Below are 23,186 nucleotides of genomic sequence, written 5' to 3' on the forward strand. Positions count from 1 at the left end.
TCGAAAGCGTGACGAAATACTAAAATGGCAAACAAGAAATACTGTGAATGAAAAAGCGACTGAGGTATCTTACAACGTCAGTTATCACATAGCTCAACTTGGTGAATCCTACTCCACTGCGGAAAACCTTACTAAACCTTCCGTTGTGCAAGAATGGGAAACGATTGCTAGATAAAAAGTTACCAAAATTATTAACCAAGATCCCTCTTTCGAATGACATGGTAGTTCAATACATCCTATATGTAGGAATCAATATAAAAAATGAACTTACTTTTCATCTCAAATAACGCAAAATTTCATTACAAATCAGCTGATTAAAATAAACTGAACGGTGCGAAAAGTGGCAGTTGTCACTAAACAACGAAAAGTGTGAGGTCATCCACATGAGTGCTATTAGGAAATCGTTAAACTTCGGTTTCGCGATAAATGAGTCTAATCTAAAAGCTGTAAATTCAACTTAATACATGGGAATTACAATTACGAACAACTTAAATTGGAATGAACACACAGAAGGAGTTGTGGGGAAGGCTAACTAAAGACTGCGTTTTATTGGCAGGACACTTATAAAATGTAACAGACCTACTAAGGAGACTGCCTACACTACGGTTGTTCGTCCCCTTTTAGAATACTGCTGCGCAGTGTGGGATCCTTACCAGATAGGACTGACGGAGTACATCGAAAAAGTTCAAAGAAAGGCAGCACGTTTTGTATTATCGCGAAATGCGGGAGAGAGTGTCACAGAAATGATACAGGATTTTGGCTGGAAATCGTTAAAACAAAGGCGTTTTTCGTTGCGACGGAATCTTCTCTCGATAATCCAATCACCAACTTTCTCCTCCGAATGCGAAAATATTTTGTTGACACCGGCCTACATATGGAGGAACGGTCATCACGATAAAATAAGGGAAATCAGAGCTCGTACGGAAATATATAGATGTTCATTCTTTCCGTGCGCTATACGAGATTGGAGTAATAGAGAATTGTGAAGCTGGTTCGATGAACCCTCTGCCAGGCACTTAAATGTGATTTGCAGGGTATCCATGTAGATGTAGATGTAGAGGGCACTCGTCACTGGCAAACGAGGCACCAGTAACAGAAGACGAATTCTCCGGTATTATCCAAGCGGGAGCTACCAACGTGTCACCTACCCGGGCAGCCATCCTCCTCGAAATCTTTCGTGCTTTCCGACATCTCTTAACGCCCACGTGGACTGTTATCTGTGGAGATCTGATGTGCCCAGCGGTGAGCGTCCCCGATGCCTTTCTAGACGGCCTCATTGTCTCTATTCACAAACCCCACAGGGGTCCGCACATCATAGACTATAGCCCCTTGACCCTGCTAAATAGCGACATGAAGGTCTTTACATGCCTATGGCATGCTGCATTGACGGCAGCACGTCTAGCCGTGTCCTGCGGTCAGCACTCTGCCACTACAGGGATCTGATTGCTCCTGCTCCAGCTCAGCAACGTACGTTGACTAGGTGGACAACGATTTTGCTCCACCGCTTAAGCGGACCGTTTGGTCCTCCGCCTTCGAAGTGCCGACGACACCGGGGCGGTGCTTGCGTGGATGGCGACTTACGATGAGGCGTCGGGCAGCTGGCGTAATGTACGTAAATCGCGAGCTGTGTGCATCGGTACCGGTCTGCCTGAAGGGATCGTTGACCCGGTCAGCGTGACAGATACCTTAAGCTGCCTCGGCATCTACTTTACGGCTGACCTGCGGCGCTCTGCGGCCCTCAGATGCAGACGGCTGCTGCACCGTATCAGGTTTGGACTCGCTGAACATCGGCTCCGCTCCGTTGAAATATTGTAATGTATGCGCTATGTCAACACCTACACAGCGTCGCGGTCCCTAGTGTAGCGCAAGTTTCGAGCGGTTCTAGCCGCTTCAGCCTGGAAGCGCGCGACCGCTACGGTCGCCGGTTCGAATCCTTCCTCGGGCATGGATGTGTGTGATGTCCTTAGGTTAGTTAGGTTTAAGTATTTCTAAGTTCTAGGGGACTGATGACCTCAGCAGTTAAGTCGCGTAGTGCTCAGAGCCATTTGAGCCAACGCGTAGTTGAAGAGATATGATGTCATAAGCACTGAAGCGATTGAAAAAATGTCGCAGGGTACTTGACATCTTAATACATTTATTCCTCACTACTAGGACATAACATCCAGAATAAAGAGGATGTCGGAGCTTCTCAAGCGGGCTTCACTGAATGAGAATATCAGAAAACTCCCAGCCATCTACATCGTAAGGCATTGCAAAGTTTCATAATAATAACATACCCCTGCATCCCATAGAGAGAATCCTTGGACAACCGGCTCACAGACTTGCAAAACATCTGGCCTGCTGCCTTAAACCACATGTTGGTCATTGTGTGCACCACTTCAAGAATACGAACGATTTCATCAGTCGAATTAAATGCTTCCGTCTTGGAGAAGGACGTTTGATAGTCAACCCTAATGCGGTGACATAATTACGTGTGTTCGCGTCGAAGATTCTAAGGATCTGGTCTCCCAGCTATTTGACAACGCTCTTGTGCATTTATTTAAGCACGGTCTGACGACATCGTGTTTTTATTGTATCATGACGGCTTTGCTAAGGGGAGCCAGTTAGCTTCAGTTATAGCAACCTGTTTATGAAGTACTTTGCGGACATCGCCCTAGACACTGCTCGTGAAAGCCTAGTTTTTTTTCCCTTACGTCGACTGCATGTTCGTCGTCTGGTCTCATGGACGTGGAAGACTGGCAAAATTCTTGGACCACATCAACAGCATCCATGACAACATGTACACGATGGAGATAGAGACGGATGGCTCCCTGCCATTTCTTGACGTCCTCGTCCACCGTACACCAAATGAGTGTCTCAACCACAGTGTTTACCGGAAACCCACATACACGGGCCGATATCTGCGCGCTACCAGCTATCACCACCAATCGCACAAAGTTCTGTTCTGAGGACGACGGTGCATGATCGGGAGCCATTTCAGAAACTGGAAACCTTTCGAAGGAAGAGAATCACACACAGAAAGTATTCACGGGAAACGGCTACAACAACCGCCAGTTTTCGGAAGCCACCTTCTGTAGGAAACGTAAGCAGAACGCCATCGAAGTTGAACGCCGCCCGAGGAAAACACTAAGAAACTTGAGTTTTTGCTGCTCTGTGACTCATCAACAGCGAAGATTATCCGGCTCCTAAAGGAGCAAAAGTCGATTCGGTCTGTAGGGCCCAGCAAAAATTCGACGACTTACGAGGTCTGTGAAAGCCGACGTGGGTCTCAGAAGGCCAGGAGTATGTAAAATACCATGTGGGTGTCAACAGTCTTATGTTAAGACTCGGCATACCACTGGACAGCGCGGTGTACAAAACGAGAGAGATTTTGGACCGCAGTATTCTGAAAAATCAGCGGTGGCAGAACATGCTCCGGAAAACGTACAACGTATTGAATTCGACGTGACATTTGTTGCTATACAGACGAATAGTTTCTGAGATAGCGTTATAAAAGAAGCGACCGAGACAGAAATTTAAGAGAACACCGTCAATGAAGGCAGCGGGCGGCCTGCAGCTAAGCAGAGCCGGGAACACGGCGGGTGCGCAACGAGAACGTTGCCATGTGTGGCACTGGAGGAGCGAGCACATGTGACGTCACAGAAGGTAGCGCAGCCATACAAGGAAGGAAGCGGCCACCAAAAGACAGCCATTCCTTGACCATGGCCGAGTAATTCCCAAGTCGAAAGCTCGTGCATTTTAAACCACCTGACGCGGCTGGAAGTTCGAGACAGTTTTATCAGTAAGACATCGCCGCAAAACCATGCTTCCGTATAAAACATTCCGGTACCTGAAGTAAAAAAGTTCCGTTCATTATAAAGTCATACAAACTTCAGGGGAATCGGCAGACTAATCAACTCTGACGAATAATTCTGCAACTTTTGTAGTGTCCATAATGGTTGTATAAAAGTCGTGCATTTTTATGCTTCTGCTCCGCTACTGAAAGAATGTCTTGTACCCCACAGGTAATAGTGAAGGTAGCAATATTTACATGTTGTAAATTATTTCACATTTTACGCATAAAGTAACGGCCTTTTGTGGAAGAGATGTGGATGTCGTGCATATGTATGCCTCTGATATGCTACAGAAAGAATGATTTGTACCGCACTGACAGTAGTGAAGGTGGGAATATCCTGTTGGAAGCTGTAAATCATTTCTTGTTTTATGCGTAAAGTACGGCCTTCTGTGGAAGAGTGAGGCTCTTCTTGGCTGTGCCACAGGCCATAGTGCTGTACATCTCGACCCGATGAGCTCGAAGCTGCACTAACAGTTTCGATGCACGCGCCTCGTTGGTAGTCGATTGTCGGCCTTCACGATCATTATAACTGGAGACTATTGAAGGCCGCATCCTAAAATTTTATGGGTGAAAGATAAATGGTTCCTTTACACGCACATCCGTCTTCGTCCTCCGTAGCTTCGCGGTGGTCTGCTTATTCAGTTCAGAGTACGCTCATCTCTTTTTCCCCTGGAAGCTAGAATTGATACAATACTGTCACTTCAGGAATCAAATACGGAGAAACTCAGTAAATACATCACTCGTGAAGAGTACTTTTTTGTGTCGTTCGCTGTTCTTTCAGTAAATGGATCGTGGTGATTCTGATTCAGATAAACTGCTCAGGCTATGACGTTAACACTAAGTTTGTGATATTCTTAGAAAAGATAGTGCAACTGACAGCGGATGTTACACAGCTACTCGGAAAGTTTGACAGTGACGGAAAAACGGTTAACACTGCTTCAGGTACCGCCGTGTGAGATGGGTCGAGCTGCTGCATGATTAATTGTTCTCTTTTCTGGAAAATCAGATGAGGATGTGCGGTCGTTCTTACAGGCCCTGAAAATGTCGGCAGAGATGGGTGGTTGGTCCGAGAGTCAATTATTGCGTGTAGCAACGTTGCGACCATTGCGACCACTGGGAGGAGCAAAAACATACACTGTTCAGTGAAAACATTATGACCACTGGCCAACCACGACGTTGGGTGCTATGCTGCCTGATAGCGCTGCGGGCACGTGACGCGGTAGCAGAAGTACGTAATTTTTACCATCAAAAACAGTCTTGATCACAATTTATTTATTATGCTGACCAGTTTCGACCACTACTGTGGTCATCTTCAGACCTACAAGTGGTATACAAAGCTTTAATTAGAATGCTACATACATTAAAGAAAATACATAAAGTTATAAAGCTATCAAACGATGAATTACCAATCAGTCAGAACCTCTTTCTGTTGGAGAATCGCTACTCGAGAAACCAGTGCACGTGTTACTATATATAATGGAGGCTCCGCCCACTTCTGGCGGAATGATGTCATTAGTAACCAACGTAAAATTTCGTAATTAAAAGAACATTGTCAAGAAATAAAAATAAACACACACTAAACTTAGCTTATTTAACAGCTATTGTCAATTAAGAGGCGTTAAAAATATTTAAACATGTAGAATAAAAGAACTTCGTTTTGACAGTACATGGGTTGCCCTCTCAGCGCCTGTTAGTGAACCATTTGGAACCACTGGTTGGCATGGTGAAGTTGGACGCCGTTCCAAAGATGAGGCAGCTGGTTCCTTTCCACTGGAGTTGTTGTAAAGTTGACAGCCAAACTAGTGGTTGCTAAGGGGGGGGGGGATAAACGCCATTGCAAAGATGTGGCAGCTGGCTTCTTTTTAACGAAGTTGTTGCGAAAGTGGAATGGCAAAGACTATCACGTCAAGACATATCTACATCTACATTTATACTCCGCAACTCACCCAACGGTGTGTACAATGTACTACTGAGCAGCAACATGTCTTTATTGAAACGATTTTCAATGAGTAGGCTGCAATAATCTTTAGCTGACATGTATAGAATATGCTGCACAGATAAGATTTACTGGTGTAATAAGAGACTTTCATTTACTTGATGATGATGAGTCCCATACTCCTTTACAGAGCGTAGGGGAGCGACGCGGGAGACCCGCGCCGCCTTACTAGGCAAGGTCCTAGTGGAGGTGGTTTGCCGTTGCCCTCCTCCGGCCGTAATGGGGATGAATGATGATGATGAAGACGGCACAAATGTGGTGTCACCCCCAGACACCACACTTGCTAGGTGGTAGCCTTTAAATCGGCCGCGGTCCGTTAGTATACGTCGGACCCGCATGTCGCCACTGTCAGTGATTGCAGACCGAGCGCCGCCACACGGCAGGTCTAGAGAGACTTCCTAGCACTCGCCCCAGTTGTAAAGCCGACTTTGCTAGCGATGGTTCACTGACAAAATACGCTCTCATTTGCCGAGACGATAGTTAGCATAGCCTTCAGCTACGTCATTTGCTACGACCTAGCAAGGCGCCATTATCATTTGCTATTTATCTAGTGATGCATGTACCGTCAGACCGATGTTCACCAATTATGGATTAAAGTTAAGTATTCCAGAAGCTACGTACCTTTTTGCTAGTCTCTATTCCTTTAACAGTTCCAGACCTCACGCCAGCCGGCGTGAGCTTAAACGAGTGCATTTCGGCTTCCTCTCCTAGTGGCTTGGCTGTCTTGCCAAGTCACAACAACAATAACACCCAGTCATCTCGAGGCAGGAAAAATCCATGACCCCGTCGGGAATCGAACCCGGGACCCCGTGCTCAGGAAGCAAGAACGCTACCGTGAGACCACGAATTCCTACAGATCAATACTACGAGAAAAAAAGGAGAAAAAATCGAGAGCGCTCAGTAGTTGTGCATATTTATGAAATATTGTCTATGAAGTTCATATGTAGATTCCACTTTTTTAAATTACATGTGACAATTTATAAAAAGGCATTGCTATTACTTATGTTGCATGCCAGTCTTATAAAGAAATAAAAATAATGAAAATAGAAGGAATTTAGAATTATAATATTATGAACCGTAGTGTCAAAAATAAAGGGATGTGAATTAGCAATATGCAGTCTAAAAGCATATAAGCAAACATTCTAAAAACAGATAGCCAGTCATAAAATAATGTTTGATGAAATAAAATTACAAAGTAAAGATAAAATATTTACTAAAAGTCTTCATAATTTTAAAAACGGAGGACAGAAAAGTGAACATTCTAAAGCAGAACATCGAAAAACTCAAAGAAATGTTTGTCTTTGAATTGAAGTCGTATGTTTGAAACAGGTAACGGATTACTTTTGTGAAGTGAAAAGATTTCAATTTCTTCTAAAGTATTTAGCAGTAGTCCTTTCGGCACAGTATGTAATATTTTCAAATTGTTAGAAATGCAACCCTCAGAATGATTGTATCCATCAAGGTGTTGACCAAATATTGATTTGGTACCTGCAATACCAGTAGTATGTTCCTTAAGACGTGTTAGAAAGTTACGGCCAGTTTGGCCAATATACTGTTTCTCACAGTCATAACATAGTATTTTGTAAACGTCTCTTCACAGAACGTGGGGTTCGGAGGTTTGTCTGCTCTGTAAAGTATGATAGATTGTGATTTGTGACATCTCTGGCGAAAGAGCACAATGCTGGTGCAGGCGCAATTGTTTCGGAGCATATCGTTCATCGTACGTAGGTGAAGATGGAGTTCCGCAGCAATCCACGCCTTTGTGTTCACATGTTGAACGACATCGTCGGTTACGATTGCAGTGGGCACGGGACCATCGGGACTCTACCGTCGATCAGTGGAAACGTGTCAGTTCTTTGGATGAATCACATTTATGCTACACTAGGTCTAAAGTCGTCTCCACAAACGTCGTCGCCGAGGTGAACAACGGCTCGAAACGTGCAGCGCGGCACGGACGCAGGCTGGCGGGAGCAGTATTATGATACGAGAGCAATTCTCCTGCGCTTGCATGGGACATGTGATAGTAATCAAAGACACGCTGACAGCTACAAACTACCCGCATCCCTTCATGCTTGATGTCATCTTTCACAAGTACAGCTGTCCGTGTTTCAGAGCCAGAACCGTGTTGCAGTGATTTGGGGAGTATTGTATTTAACTCACGTTGATGTCACGGCGACCAGACACGCCTCATGTAAATCCTGTGCAACTCATCTGGGCCGCTATCGGGCTCCATCACCTCATACGGAAATCAGCAGCTCGAGATTTATGCGTATTAAGTGACTTGTGCCTAGACATGTAATGCGCAATTCCTCTACAAACCCACCAAGAATCTGTCGGCTATCTGACACTCAGAATCAGTGATGTATTTCATTCAAAAGACGGACAAAACAGCTATTAAGCAGGTGGTCATAAAGTTTTGGCTCCTAAGTGCAGGTGAGGTATACGGAGGCATTAAAGAATGTAGCAAGATTTTAGCTGTTGAAGACAGGGCTTTTGCAAAGACACAACAAACAACATAGAGGAATTTTCGAGAACAGTTGAGCGCTATTGTGAAGAGACATGGTGAAACTGTAGAAGATTTCGTCGATGGTATAAGGAAATGTAATTAACAGACGCATGAAACTTCCTGGCAGATTGAACTCGGGACCTTTGCCTTTCGCGGACGAGTGCTCTACCAACTGAGCTACCCGAGCACGACTCACGCCCCGTCCTCACAGCTTTACTGCTAGTCCTGTACGGGATAGACGTGGGTTAATCCACCGAACATTAAAAGTTGCAGGTGTGGGCTGAAGGGATATTTACAGACTCAGTGTCTCCAGTCACAGAGTAAAAGAAGAGAGGGAAGGTGTCAGCGGAATTCGGGCCTTCAGCCGCTAATTGTTCTGAAGTATTGCTTGTGGCCTTTAGCCGACAAATAATTTTGAAATCTTTCTTATTAAGGCCTTTAGCCGTCAGTGTAGCTCGTGTTACAGTCAATTTTTTTTAACGATTGTTTCAAAGAAATTATTTTCTTGAATAAAGTTATGTGTTTACTGTGCAACCCACGATGACTGCTTAGGTCCCGTCCACACCTTTTCCTGCTTTCCCTAAGTCCCACGTCTCGCAAATCTTATTAGGAGAGTTTATTACGGTAAACTAAATTGACAATACTTAACTTTGCCTTTTCACAATGAAGTGTCGCAAGCAATTGGCGACATGCAAATAATCCATGTCCTTCGATGTATACAATTTCCTTGCAAGCAAATCACACACGTTCATAAGTCACTGCTATAGAGTTTATACCACAACTCGTCTTGTTGTGCGTCTTCTTGTGTGGCTCTCCTGACGCGTCTTTTAGACAGCGTTCCACTGGCTGACGTCGTCTCACAGCCTTCTGCAGTGTCATTCAGGCCAACGTGCCGCCGCTTCATGTTACGTCGGAGCAGTCGTTCTACTGAAATCATTAGTATTGTATTAGCAGTATCACAGAGATACAGGGATGACTTGTGGGTTGACGAAACCAGTAAAACGTGTTCGACAGGGGCCTCGGTCTGCGAATGGCAGTAGCTGGATGGACATTCCACTTAACGCACAAAACTCCGGTATTGTGTTTGGTTCCGTTGCTCGATTTTGCTATCAAAAGACTGAGGGACGCATGTGAGTGTATTGACGATCGCCAGGAAATACAGCCAGAGAGAAACCACGGTTGTACTAGTAATCCGAGAGCACAATGTCACGATTGCTATGTTCAGTTATACAGCTTAAATAGCATTTTACAGCAGCTGTTCAGCGGATGGACGAAGCAGAACTAACTGTAGCTTGATTGTGATTCGTAAGTTCGCAGCTAGGTCTCCAGAGATGTCTTGGAAGAATTTCTTAAAGTGGCAGAGGTATCTTTAGTGATCAGCCACGCTTTTTTTATGGTGACGGCTACCAATGTGTCAAAGAGAAAGATTGATACGATTTGTTATTACATATCAGCGATAAAGAGTATGAGGCATGATGCCGTGAGATGCGTTATCACTGCTGGTTTGCGATACTGGCACTTCGCAGCTCCACAGAGCGATAATGATATACTGTAACCATTGGCTGTCACTTGTGGGCGTTCATGATAGCGACCACTCTCAGTTGGACAATTGAGGGGCTCGGGACTAGATAATGGTAAGCCACAAATTGGGCGAAATGGAGATCTTTACGTTTTTCTTACCTGCTATGGAATGGCAAGCCACTGGCGGAATAGTATTTGAAGAAACGAAGAGATACCAGCATACTCTCTGTTATTGTGTACTGCCCCAAGAAACAGCATGGCATTTTTTTTTTTTGCTTTAGTACGGTAACCCACAGCCACAGCTTGTAGGGGAAACAGTGTTACTTGTTCGGATGAGAAAATGTATGCGAAACAGATGGTTTTGAGACTGAATTTTCGTGCTGTGACAGTGTTGCAGATACGGATTATCAGCCTGATACATGTTATATTTTATCATCATCAGAGGTAAGCATCACAATCTGTAATTATGTGGCAAGCTGTTATATCCTATGGCAAAGTGGCTTATCATGACAGTGCAAAACATTCTTGATAATCAAAATATCCACGGGTGTGCTGCCGGTCTATAGTGTCCAACGGGCACAATATTTCGGCGATCATACATGTCGCCATCATCAGGTGAACTGACGGACTGAGCTCCCGTGAACGTGCCGGCACGGAGATCCGTACGCTATGGCTGCTCAGAGGCAACTGGGTTCGGTCGCGGCGGCGGCCGATTTAAATACCCTCCGCCCGCGGCGCGCTCACTCCGCCGTCGGCGCCCCGCGCCACGGTCGCGCGGTGGAACAGATTGCGACGGCGTCTGAGATGACGTCGGTGTGATGGCTCTGTCCGCCGTGGTCGTCACAACTATACGTTTGCTCGATTTACTCTTCATTAACCCAATCGCTGCTTCCCAAGCCTTGCTAAGATTATAGCCACAGTCACGGTTTATGAGGTGGTCATTGGTGCGAATTTCGATGGCCTCTCTAACAACGCTGTCCCAGTATCTCGACGTCTGTACCAGAATCCTCGTGCGGTCATACTCCATAGCGTGATTTTCCGACAAACAGTGTTCAGCGACCGCCGACTTGCTCGGATACATCAGTCGAGTGTGCCTCTGGTGTTCACGGCATCGATCCTCGACGGTACGCATCGTCTGACCAATATACGACTTGCCACATTGACACGGAATCTGGTACACGTCGGCCTTCCTCAAACCGAGGTCATCTTTGGCGCTCCCCACCAGTGCACGAGTTTTATTCGGAGGACAAAACACAGTTCCGACCCGGTGTTTCCTCAACAAGCGGGCGATTTTCCCCGAGAGTGCGCCTGTGTATGGAATAAATGCAGTGCCTACCTCCTCCCTCGTGACTTCATCCATCTCCACAGGTTGTGCTGCAGTGGTTGGGCGGAGAGCACGTTGAATCTGAGTACCCATTTTTTCGAAATACAGTTCTCAGATGTTCCAATTCCTGGGGTAGACTCTCTGCGTCAGAGATAGTGCGCGCCCTATGTACTAGAGTTTTAAGTACCCCACTCCTCTGTGAAGGGTGGTGGCAGCTGTCTGCGTGCAAATACAGATCAGTGTGCGTTGTCTTCCGATACACCCCATGACCTAGGGTGCCGTCAGGCCTTCTCTTGACCAAGACGTCAAGGAAAGGTAGTTTACCCTCCGTTTCAGTCTCCATAGTGAATTTGATGTTGGGGTGTATGGAGTTAAGATGTGTAAGGAAGTCAAGGAGTTTATCCATACCATGTGGCCAGATGACGAACGTGTCGTCCACGTAACGGAAAAAACAAGTAGGTTTCCATTCGGATGACGACAGGGCTTCCTCCTCGAAGTTCTCCATGTACAAATTCGCTACCACCGGTGTCCGCCACGACCGAACCCAGTTCCCTCTGAGCAGCCATAGCGTACGGATCTCCGTGCCGGCACGTTCACAGGAGCTCAGTCCGTCAGTTCACCTGATGATGGCGACATGTATGATCGCCGAAATATTGTGCCCGTTGCACGCTATAGACCGGCAACACACCCGTGGATATTTTGATTATCAAATACGCAGGGAGAAACTCAAGAATTACATTCTTAATACTAGCAATTACTAGAACCATGAATTACGGGACACCTAAGATATTTATAAGGAGGCCATTAACCACAAACGCTTGTCATAAGTGCGATGAGCATCACTAGGTTATTGCGGCTTTTTATTACATGGCTTTTAATATCTGTATTGTTCTAGGGGTTATTGTGGCTTGCCATTTTATACCTGTTGTTGTTGTTGTGGTCTTCAGTCCTGAGACTGGTTTGGTGCAGCTCTCCATGCTACTCTATCCTGTGCAAGCCTCTTCATCTCCCAGTACCTACTGCAGCATACATCTTTCTGAATCTGCTTAGTGTATTCATCTCTTGGTCTCCCTCTATGATTTTTACCCTCCACGCTACCCTCCAATACTAAACTGGTGATCCCTCGACGTCTCGGAACATGTCCTACCAACCGATCTCTTCTTCTAGTCAAGTTGTTCCACAAACTTCTCTTCTCCCCAATTCTACTCAATACCTCCTCATTAGTTATCTGATCTACCCATCTAATGTTCAGCATTCTTCTGTAGCACCACATTTCGAAAGCTTCTATTCTCTTCTTGTCTAAACTATTTATCGTCCATGTTTCACTTCCATACATGGCTACACTCCATACAAATACTTGCAGAAACGACTTCCTGACACTTAAATCTATACTCGATGTTAACACATTTTCTTCTTCAGAAACGATTTCCTTGCCATTGCCAGTCTACATTTCATATCCTCTCTACTTCGACCATCATCAGTTATTTTACTCCCTACTACTTTACTACTTTACTACTTCACTACTTTAAGTGTCTCATTTCCTAATCTAATCCCCTCAGCATCACCGGATTTAATTTGACTACATTCCATTATCCTCGTTTTCATTTTGTTGATGTTCATCTTATACCCTCCTTTCAAGACACTGTCCATTCCGTTCAACTGCTCTTCCAAGTCCTTTGCTGTCTCTGACAGAATTACAATGTCATCGGCGAACCTCAAAATTTTTACTTCTTCTCCATGAATTTTAATAACTACTCCGAATTTTTCTTTTGTTTCCTTTACTGCTTGCTCAATATACAGATTGAATAACATCGGGGAGAGGCTACAACCCTGTCTCACTCCCTTCCCAACCACTGCTTCCCTTTCATGCCCCTCGACTCTTATAACTGCCATCTGGTTTCTGTACAAATTGTAAATAGCCTTTCGCTCCTTGTATTTTACCCCTGCCACCTTCAGAATTAGAAAGAGAGTATTCCAGTTAACGTTGTCAAAAGCTTTCTCTAAGTCTACAAATGCTAGAAACGTAGGTTTGCCTTTTCTTAATCTTTCTTCTAAGATAAGTCGTAAGGTTAGTATTGCCTCACGTGTTCCAACATTTCTACGGAATCCAAACTGATCTTCCCCGAGGTCAGCTTCTACCAGTTTTTCCATTCGTCTGTAAAGAATTCGCGTTAGTATTGTGCAGCTGTGACTTATTAAACTAATAGTTCGGTACTTTTCACATCTGTCAACACCTGCTTTCTTTGGGATTGGAATTATTATATTCTTCTTGAAGTCTGAGGGTATTTCACCTGTCTCATACATCTTGCTCAGCAGATGGTAGAGTTTTATCATGACTGGCTCTGGCTACTGACGAATTCCAGTCACCCATGACTATTAAATTTTCGTCTCTCTTCACTACCTGAATAATGTCTTTTATCTCGTCATACATTTCATCAATTTCTTCATCATCTGCAGAGGTAGTTGGCATATAAACTTGTACTACTGTAGTAGGCATGGGCTTTGTGTCTATCTTGGCCACAATAATGCGTTCACTATGCTGTTTGTAGTAGCTAACCCGCACTCCTATTTTTTTATTCATTATTTAACCTACTCCTGCATTACCCCTATTTGATTTTGTATTTATAAATCTGTAATCACCTGACCAAAAGTCTTGTTCCTCCTGCCACCGAACTTCACTAATTCCCACTATATCTAACTTTAACCTATCCATTTCCCTTTTTAAATTTTCTAACCTACCTGCCCGATTAAGGGATCTGACATTCCACGCTCCGATCCGTAGAATGCCAGTTTTCTTTCTCCTGATAACGACGTCCTCTTGTTTAGTCCCCGCCCAGAGATCCGAATGGGGGACTATTTTACCTCCGGAATATTTTACTCAAGAGGACGCCATCATCATTTAATCATACAGTAAAGCTGCATGTCCTCGGGAAAAATTACGGCTGTAGTTTCCCCTTACTTTCAGCCGTTCGCAGTACCAGCACAGCAAGGCCGTTTTGCTTAATGTTACAAGGCCAGATCAGTCAGTCATCCAGAGTGTTGCCCCTGCAACTACTTAAAAGGCTGCTGGCCCTCTTCAGGATCCACATGTTTGTCTGGCCTCTCAACAGATACCCCTCCGTTGTGGTTGCACCTACGGTACGGCCATCTGTATCACTGAGGCACGCAAGCCTCCCCACCAACGGCAAGGTCCATGGTTCATGGGGGAAGATTACGACCTTAACATCAGAATATTGTAGACCTATTCCCGTACAGCATAAGAGACTGTCTGAAGTCATAGACTTGCTTTTCTATGTACCTGCTGTGCATCACGGATATTATTTATCCCTTACCCACTACCAAGCCACAGAGCAGGTTAATGAATCAGAATTAATTGATGTCAGTGTCTTAGATTACGCTGAAGTGACGGGAATTATGATCAGTGAAGTCAAATGTTGACACTGAAACTTTTGTGATGTGCAGTGACAAGCTACAAAATTATATTTATGCCCTATAAATAATATTCTTTTTCGCTAAGTGCAGTAGTTGAAAATGTTCTGTTTCATATCATAAGAGTAACATAATTTATGTAGTATCTTATAATACAATAAAGATGTCTCTTATGTCCATCACATGATTTGTGGAATTTTGTGAACTTTCAAATGTCTCTCCTGTAAAATTTACTTAATGTGGGTTATCATTATCGAACCCGAAGCGCCTCAAGTCTCGTGTTCGAATCCCTGGATTCTCAGCCATGGTTAATAACGTCGGCAGAACAATTTGCATTGGGATAGGAAACAACAGTGTCTCACAAACACATAAAAATTGGACATGTTTGTTTGCCTGGCTATTTTCGCGGCAGGTATTGTACGAGAGATATTCGGAAAGCAAGGTCCGATTGGGCGCGAAATGTAAACCACAGTGAAAGTCCGATAAAGCTTTGCGCAGATGTGTTGGGCAGTGTCTCTAGTATGCACGTCGATCGCATCACGTAGCTCTTTTCAGTTCTGAGTTGACATTGAGCACATAAAGATGCCTAGTTAAAGAGTGTCTCCAGCGAAGTATGAGGGCCAAGTGAGAGGTGTCGCCTGATGGCATGCAGCCCACATAACACATCTACCATGCAGTTCCTTCTTCGTGACAATTCTCGGCCGCACTCTGCAGGGGCAATGAAGATGTCCCTGCAGCTGTTTCGGTGGGATATGTTTGATCACCCACAATACAGCCCGTAACTTGATGCCGCTGAGTTTCATCTCTGCTCACATCAACAGCTGGCTTTGAAGACAACATTACGGCATAGTCAACGAGCTGTAGACAAGCGTAGAGAATTGACGGAATGCACAGCCGGCTGCCTCCTATGACGAGGGTACTGGAAAGGCGATACAAAGCTAGGACAAATGTGTAAGTCGGAGCCGTGACTATTTAGAGAAGTAGCTGGAAGGTGTAGGTAACTGTAGCAAATGAAAACACCACAACCACCATAAAAAAAGTTGCAGATTACAAACTGCCACAGTACCGCCTCTTTCGACCACGTATACGGAGCCAGACGAAGTTCTCAGTCATCTCCATTCAGGGCACTATCCGATGGAACATGGCATCATGCTCCGGAGAGAGTACTCTGCCATACAGAGAGCATGTTCAAAAGTACTGCCTCCGGATTTTTTATGCAAAAACTCTCGAAGCTTTTTAAATACAACAAACTTAATTAGCATTCTACATCTTTATTCTTCATGTTCACATATTTGTAGTCCACTGCCGATAGAGGGCTCCGAATTGTAGCGTGTAGTATGGCGGTGTGTGACACAGCTGTGTCGGTGCGTGAGAAACAGTGTGCTGCAACTGAGTTTCGAATTCGAAGAGATTGTCCACACAAGGCACACGCTCTCCTTCACCATGACAATGCCCAATCACTCACGAGCACTGTGACATCAGCAGCAATCTGGCGCCTTGGGTTCACTGTCAACAGTCATCATCCACACAGCCCCGACTTGACCCCATCTAATTTTCAAAACTTAAATAACCCCTCCTAAGAATTCGCTTCGATAGTGATGAAGCGTTGCAACTACAGATTGGGTTAAGACTCCGTCAACAAAGTCAAACAATATACAGTGGCCGTATCAACAGATTGGTCAATCGTTGGGAGAAATGCTTTTGTCGCCAGGGTGAATGTGTCGAGATAAAAATACGTGAAAATGAAGAGTAAAGCTGTAGAATATTAATACATTTTGTTTTCTTTTTAAAAACTTAAGAGTTTTCACATAAAAAATTCGTAGGCATTATTTTTCAGCACGCCCTCGTATGACGGTGTGAGTAGTATGGTTGCTCAGTTTTTCTAGAAAACAGATTACCTGTTGTTGTTGTTGTGGTCTTCAGTCCAGGGACTGGTTTGATGCAGCTCTCCATGCTACTCTATCCTGTGCAAGCTTCTTCATCTCCCAGTACCTACTGCAACCTACATCCTTCTGATCTCTTTAGTATATTCATCTCTTGGTCTCCCTCTACGATTTTTACCCTCCACGATTCCCTCCAATACTAAATTGGTGATCCCTTCATGCCTCAGAACATGTCCTACCAACCGATCCCTTCTTCTAGTCAAGTTGTGCCACAAACTTCTCCCCAATCCTATTCCATACCTCCTCATTAGTTATATGATCTACCCATCTAATCTTCAGCATTTCGAATGCTTCTATTCTCTTCTTGTCCAAACTAGTTATCGTCCATGTTTCACTTTTATACATAGCTACGCTCCATACAATAACTTTCAGATACGACTTCCTGACACTTACATCTATACTCGATGTTAACAAATTTCTCTTCTTCAGAAACGCTTTCCTTGCCATTGCCAGTCTACATTTTATATCCTCTCTACTTCGACCATCATCAGTTATTTTGCTCCCCAAATAGCAAAACTCCTTTACTACTTTAAGTGTCTCATTTCCTAATCTAATTCCTGCAGCATCACCCGACTTAATTCGACTACATTCCATTATCCTCGTTTTGCTTTTGTTGATGTTCATCTTATACCCTCCTTTCAAGACACTGTCCATTCCCTTCCACTGCTCTTCCAAGTCCTTTGCTGTCTCTGAAAGAATTACAATGTCATCGGCGAACCTCAAAGTTTTTATTTCTTCTCCATGGGTTTTAATACCTACTCCTAATTTTTCTTTTGTTTCCTTTACTGCTTGCTCAGTATACAGATTGAATAACATCAGGGAGAGGCTACAACCCTGTCTGACTCCCTTCCCAACCACTGCTTCCCTTTCATGTCCCTCGACTCTTATAACTGCCATCTGCTTTCTGTACAAATTGTAAATAGCCTTTCGCTCCCTGTATTTTAGCCCTGCCACCTTCAGAATTTGAAAGAGAATATTCCAGTCAACATTGTCAAAAGCTTTCTCTAAGTCTACAAATGTTGGAAACGTAGGTGTGCCCTTCCTTAATCTAGCTTCTAAGATAAGTCGTAGGGTCAGTATTGCCTCACGTGTTCCAATATTTCTACGGAATCCAAACTGATCTTCCCTGAGGTCGGCTTCTCCCAGATTACCTAAATTTACTCAGTAGGATAACAGGCGAATTATGTTGTCTTTCTGCCAATTATTTGCCATTTAAGTTCCCCAATTATCCCTTTCTCATATGTGCTATACTGTTACGTTAAGACCCTGGCAACGAGTGCCTACCTTCGTTCGATATCTGTTTCGTACTTGATAACGATTCCAGACGCAGGCAGCACATTCTAGAACAGGTCACAGCAGCGTCTTGAATGTAATACTGCTTACAGAAGCGCTGCCCTCTCCAATAACCCATCCCACAAATCTATGCCTTGTATTCACCTTCGCTAATACAGTACCGAATTTAAGTGATATTCCCAGTTCATATACCTTCTTAGTCTTGTTCTTCTTTTCCTCTTATGCGTTAGGCAGTTCTCGACTTGCTGCAGCTACATTTGGTCCTTCTATCCTATTGCCGATCTTCCAATGCATCGTCTACCTTGCAGAGTATATCGCCAAGAATGTAACGGTAATCTTCTCCATTCGTAAAAAGATGCAGTGTCGACGTTTGTGCGTCATCCTATGTTTTTGAAGAACTTCGTTTCGTTGCTCCATAATTTTGTCTTATATTTGTCTCAATACCCAGACTCCACGTCCGAACAGAACTGTTGGTACCGACGTCTATACTGCCGGACAATGACACGTCGTTGTTTGATGTCGTCACCTGTGGGTACGTATCGGATATAAACTCGCAATGGACGTAGGGCCTTTATTTCCTTAACATAGTACACGCTCTAACTGTGAGAAAGGAAATGTTGTTCTATGCTGTGCTGTGAAAATGTGCGGTTTAGTTTCCTTTCTCGCAGTCAGTTTTACTTACGGTAGAAGCGCATTTACACATTAGACAAATTGTTTCTCCCATACATATTCATTCTCTTTCTACATAATTTAAACAAAAATTGTACACATAACTATATACTGTTTTGCTTTCTTCCAGGCAGTATTTTTTAACATTAAAGAGCAAGTGGAAGGCTTATAGGCATATGTTTAGAATACTAGTACGGAATCACAACTGTCCGAAATTTTGTGATTCGAACCGTTTGCAGACTAAAACTATGCGAAATATTGTCACTGAAGCTACTATATTCACAGATGCTAAAGGTGGAGATGTCTTTGATATATCTGAACTAAGGATCCCAATCTATTAACCATCATTTTAAGCTACTTCAGTTGCCAATCAGCATTTCTTTGGCACTAACAATACACAAGGCTCAAGTTCAAAGAGAAAGGGGAGTGGGGGTGGGGAGGAGAAGATGGACATAAAGGGGGAAGGAAATGGACACAGAGAGGAGGAAAGAGGAGACAGATAGAAAGAGGGGTCGGAGGAGGAGGTGGAGGTTGTAATGGTACTTGAATTACGCAACCATTACGGCACCTCACCTGAACCTTTCGATACCAGTAATATTCCACTGTATTTCTGTAAAGTAGTTAACATATTTATGAGACAACATTCAGATTTGATTTCATTTGCGATACATTGATATGTTTATATTGCAATGATATTATTCTTATGTGTATTTTATCTTTTGTCACTATGATATTTGACGTACTTGTAACTTTGATTTTTGGACGCGTAAGCGATTATTAGTTGAGTTGGTTGTTAACTTGTTAGAGAGTCGGACGTGGAAAAAGTCAAGTGTTGGACGTCATGTTGGAAAGACGCATAACGTAGTCCGCTTATAAAATGTGAACTTTAACAAGGACTGTGAGAGAGATGTTTTCAAGTATGTTTTGTATTGTGAAGTGATGTTTTGTGTTTACGTGATATTGCAATAAAAGCAACTAAAAGGAAGTGTAACTTAATTTAGGAGTGCTGATTATTTTTTTACATCACCATTGTCCAGCAAAAGTGTAATCTTCAAGGATGGTTTGTGAAGCGCATCTACATAACTTTTGAATATAGCAGAACAAAATCTAGGCCTTTTTGCATCCGAGCTTGGAATCATAACCACCTAGATTTTCAACGATTGAGCCATGATTTTATGACGAGACCAGCGTGGGAAACACAAAAAGATGAGTGCCTGGTTTTTTCATTATTACATGAAATGACTATTAACTGTGCTCTAATGACACCTGCCACATAATATGACTGTTGTTGCCCGATAATGCAGTATTTAGCAGCGAGAGCAACACCACAATCGTTATTAAAATTTTGACCTTTGTTGTGGTAGGGTTGTTAGAAGGTGGACAAAGAGAAGGAGAGGAGATGATGGACAGAGAGAGGGAGGATTCTAATCAATATTAGAACATATATTCCTATTCACATTTAGCAATTGCATAGCATTGCCAGGTTTGCTAATAACTTTTAAAATGCCTTACATGTTTTTGTTGGTACTTTATTTCGGAGAGATATTTGAGTGGTGCCGTCCAGGTAACAGAGCTTCTCAGTTTATTCTTTTTCATCTTTGCACTGTCACTAATTGCTTATACAATGGGATGTGCTCAAAATTGGACACAATCGTGGTCGCAGTTCTAAAATGAGACACGTTTTTAACTCATATGCAGCCCTACTGACAGTCGTTCTTCCAGTGTACTGTTGTTTTCGAATGAGGCATGAATGGAGAGTAATGGTAGTTCTACATCTCCATCTACATACATACTCCGCAAACTAGCGTACGGTGTATAGCGGAGGGTACCTTGTATCACTACTAGTCATTTCCTCTCACTCGTAAACAGAGCGAAGGAAACACAGCTATCTAAAAGACTGTGTAAGAATCCTAATTTCTCACATCTTATCTTCACGGTCATTACACAGATGTGCGTTGGTGGCTGTAGAATCGTTCTGCATTAGGCCCCAAATGCCGGTTCTCTAAATTTGTGCAGCATTGCTTTGCGGAAAGAGCATCGTTTTGCCTCCAGACATTCCCATTTGAGTTCACGGAACATCTCCGCTCATAGAACTTGCCAGTAACAAATCTAGCAGCATGCCTCTGAAATATTCTGCTTCAGTCCAACCGGGTAGGGATCCCAAACACCGGAACAGTACTCCAGAATGGGTAACACTAGCGTTCTATCCGCCGTCTACTTTATCGATGAGCTACACTTCCCCAAAGCTGTCCCAATAAAACGAAGTCGAGCATTCGGTTAGCTACTACAGACATGACTTTGTGGGGCGGCGGTTGGAAAATATTACTGTTGTATATATATTTGTAGAATGTTGAAACACTGCATTTCCCGGCCGATGCACCATATGTGGGGCGGCAGGTGGAATTATTGTTGTTAAAAATGTTCCTATTATTTAGAATGTTATTTATGCTGTCTTTCGCCATTCTCAACACTGGCTCTCTAACTACAATATTGGCAACCAGAAAGTGATTAGCAAAACGTGAAGCCTGTAATTAGAATTCCTAGTGCCCACTTCATCTGAGAATACACTTATAGTTACAGCTTATAGCTCTGAGGAATTAGGAGATTGTCTGGGATTTATAATCAAAAACGGTCGTGAAAAAACGTTCTGTATTCTGAAAGTCACAGATGAAAACACAAGAATCCACACAATCTGACTAACAGAGCAGTTCAGAGTCTAATGCGCTGATGCAACTATAAATGTCCAAATTAAATATTTAAATGAATGCTCGCCATAATTTGATGATAAGGTTCATCAAACGCCACGCTAAATAATGGTAGAATGTTTGTCCCGCGGCGGCACGTGAAAATACGACAATACGCAAACTGAAGATCGATAATGAAAATCATCCCAGAATTAACACTTCACTCGAAAATGATTTCATAGTTACGCGTATCTCAAGTAACTTAATACGGCATCCGAGGCTGTTTGTAGCAATGATACCGAGGCGACGCGACTCCCGACACAGATGGCATGCTGTTCAGCGTCTGGAGAGAACTGGGGCCTTGCTTCCTCGCGCAGCGTTTTTATATATAACACCGCGGTGCGGACGGCTAAGGGAACGCCTGATCAAATCGGCTCTCCCGACTAGCCACTGGGCTAGTAATGCACCACATTAAGTTATTGAATAAATCATAGCTTCTTTTGCTGATGGCCGATGAAGCTCTCAATTTAAATGTGCATTCAACACCCAGGTAAGTACTCATAATAAAAGTTTGACGTGGCTAAGTTAAATATTTTGGGCGAGAGAATTAATTTAATTACACTGCACGCAGTAGACGAGCTCTGAACTGGCCCTTTGGAGATACGCTATCGCTATAGTTTTATAGGTATTCAAATGAAACTTCTCACATCCTTATGGTGATAGCGGATCTCCATTCTACTTAAATATAAACATCCTAGCCTTATTTATTAGCCTACTTAATCTATCTTGCTTCCTTAATTTTAAAGACGAAAACCAGAAAATCATGAATTTCCACTAAAATTTTAATTTGTGAAATCCAAAGTACTGTTTTTATTAAATAATTATGAAAAATGAATCTAATTATAAATTTTGAACTCTCTAGCTCTTTTCTGTTGCGCCAATGATTTTTACAGAAAAATGTCCAAATTTCGAAAATGGCTAAAGTTATCGAACTGATATTCAACACACATTAATTTAGTATTACTCCTGACATGCTAGAAATGTTTTAGGTTATTTGTTTGATTTTTAAAGTATTGCGCAACATTTATGACGTCAGAGCTAGTTACAGCAGACTGGCTGGCACACAATGGAAAGACTGATGTGAATTTACTACAGCGTGAGTAGGCTGCTTCCCTACAACTTGCTGATTGCATTTCATATCAGTTTGCAACGTTACACCTAGATATCTAAACGACGTGACTGTGTCACCCTGCAGCCTACTAAAGCTACATTTAAATGTTACAGGACAGCCTTTCGCACTCATGCGCATTAACTTACAGTTTTCTACATCTAGGGCTAGCTGCCACTCATAGCGCCAACAACAAACTTTGTACAAAATTGTTAAGGCTTTCGTGGCCACTTGTTGACAAACTGCCTATTGGCTTCTGTCTCGGGTTCCTCGGCTGACGTGGCTCACGTTCATCTTAAATGACCGTCGGCCGAAGAACCCGAGACAGAAGCCAATAGGCAGTTTGTCAACAAACTTTGTCTAATAAGGAACCCGTTGAGTGCGATGTCGCAAAAGCCCAATGACGTTTATGGCAATCTACGTTCCACATACTGTCTGTTATGCAACAACAATATTGGCTGCTAATGGCAACAGAGGGAGCGACAGGAGGTATACAATGGTAAGCACAGCGTAGTTGAACTGCTTAATCGTCGAGTAACTCACAAGAGTGATAGTGGTGTTGGTACAAAGCAGAGCTATGGTAATGGCAAACACGTTTCTGCAAGATAGGGCAGTGGAATGTGTGGTATCGTATACGCTCGGCTGTGCGGACAATGTACTTGAGCAGTACTGTGACGACGATACGTGCTCAACAAGTGAAGGTGACACTGAAACAGGTGTCGAGTCACGTAGTTCACCATTCTCGTCGAAGAGACAACGGAAAACCCGCCTCCAGTGACACGTAATACAGGACAATCGTTGTCCTAGGCATAATTACG

This window comes from Schistocerca nitens, chromosome 2 (genome assembly GCF_023898315.1).
Source record: "Schistocerca nitens isolate TAMUIC-IGC-003100 chromosome 2, iqSchNite1.1, whole genome shotgun sequence".
NCBI classification, from domain to species: Eukaryota; Metazoa; Arthropoda; class Insecta; order Orthoptera; family Acrididae; genus Schistocerca; species Schistocerca nitens.